This window comes from Capsicum annuum, chromosome 11 (assembly GCF_002878395.1).
Source record: "Capsicum annuum cultivar UCD-10X-F1 chromosome 11, UCD10Xv1.1, whole genome shotgun sequence".
NCBI classification, from domain to species: domain Eukaryota; kingdom Viridiplantae; phylum Streptophyta; class Magnoliopsida; order Solanales; family Solanaceae; genus Capsicum; species Capsicum annuum.
Genome location: NC_061121.1, coordinates 208800700 through 208802694, shown reverse-complemented (window position 1 = coordinate 208802694; position 1995 = coordinate 208800700).

Here is a 1995-nt window from a genome sequence, read left to right as displayed (position 1 = left end):
GACTTTGCTTCAATTTTTTCATAGTTTTCTCACGAACCCCCCTAAAGACTAATAAATAAAAAACTTTTTTTTTCACTGATTTTTGTTGCTCTCTCAATCTTGAATTCTTCTTTTTTGTTTTCTCTCCCTTTTTTCACTCTCCTCTAGAGGTGATGAAGACACCATTTATAGGTGCAAATCCGGACCTCTAGTCCGAATTTGAAAACAAAAAATAAAAACGGGTACAAAGATGTTTTTGAATTTGAATTTGAGTTGTTGAGCCGAATCCCCCTTATCAGCAGTTTGCAGGCCATTAATGGCGGATTCCAAATGATTCTCTATTGTTGTATGAATTTTGGGCTTTTCTTTTTTTGGATTTTGGTTTTTAGGGTTGGAAGAGGCCATTTTGTGATGGGATCTTTGCAGATCTGTGGCATCTATGGCTGGAACGGGCAGCTAGGTTGCGATTTTTAGCATGAGGGAGAAAGGGAGGAGGAAAAGAGAGAAAAGGATTTTGGTTCTTGTGTTGGTTTGGGAAAGGAGATGGGGAGAAGACAACAGTTCTTGTGGGAAGGGCATAGTACGCGTACCTCTCCCTTTTTTAGAATGAAAGAGACAAGTGAAACAGTATTTAATGTATCAAACTTTGACAAATTGACAATTTCGGTCCGTTCGATCTCGTAATCGGACGGATGAAAATAATGGTAAAAAGGAGTATTTATATAAATATAGATAAATATAAAAGTTGATTAAAATTAATTATTTTTTATCCGTCTGATATTTGATCGGAACAACCCAAATTCAAAAATACATAAAATGTAGATTAATAATTGAATATATATAGACTTATATATAGATATAATTATGCAATTGAACTCGGCCCCTTGGGTTGGGAAGAAAAATTAGCGGACTAGATTGATCTGTGTTGGTTAGATGAAAAGGGAGAAGCAGATATAACGATTATACTTAAGTTTAGGCTAATTTTTGAGCACTCATTTCAAATTTATAAAATAAGAGTTGGTTTCGAAAACTGAGATTGGATTATCGTTAGCCCGAACGCTCTTTTTTTACTGAAATTAAATTTATCGATGCTTCCTGATATCTTAAAAATTATTTAAAACTTTTTTAGTTTAACGTATATAAATTGCAGACATAATTTGTACAGACATCCGACTTAATATTTTGCAATTTTTCTATTAAGAAAATACATATATATATATATATATGTATATATGTGTGTGTGTGAAAAATAAGAATATAATATAAATAATAAGAATATAATAAAATATGTGTACATCTTATAAAAAATATATTTTGTGTAATAAAAAATATACCTATAAAGTCACAATACTGCCCTAAAAATAAAGTTAGAAAGAATGCGAATGCGACCACCAAAAGATATATATTTTGTGATTATGATGTCAAATACTTAATTATTAAAATAGCTTTATAAAATAAAAATAAATTTCCTTCTTATTAAAACTTGTAGAAATAGAAACAAAAATACCAAATCTTATTATTATTATTATTATTTTGAAAATTATTTAGGGTCAAGAAGCATCGAAAAAGTAATTAAAGGAAAAAGGGCGAGTCAAAATTGGTTGTCAACATGGTGCACTCACAAAAATTCTAGAGGAACAACAACTATTTCAGTTCCTTAATGGTTTGAATGAATATTGTTCTTCCTGCAAGACAAACATCCTCATGATATCTCCGTTACCTTCAATCAGTAAAGCTTACTCCATTCTCCAACATAATGAACATCAAAAGGAAAGTTCTCCCCATATTCCATGTTTTTCAAATGATTCTAATGCTTTTGTAGCCTCTACTAGTTCAAGTTCTCAGTATAGGTGGGGTAGTTCTACTAACCATAATCAAAGATTTCAGTTTGATCATAAAAAGGGTCATTTTGGAAATAGTTCAAATGCGGGTTCTACCATCAGAAACTTTGGCAATCCTAACAACTCTATTGATGTTTCCTGCAAGTATTGCAAGAAATCTAGTCATGTCATTGAT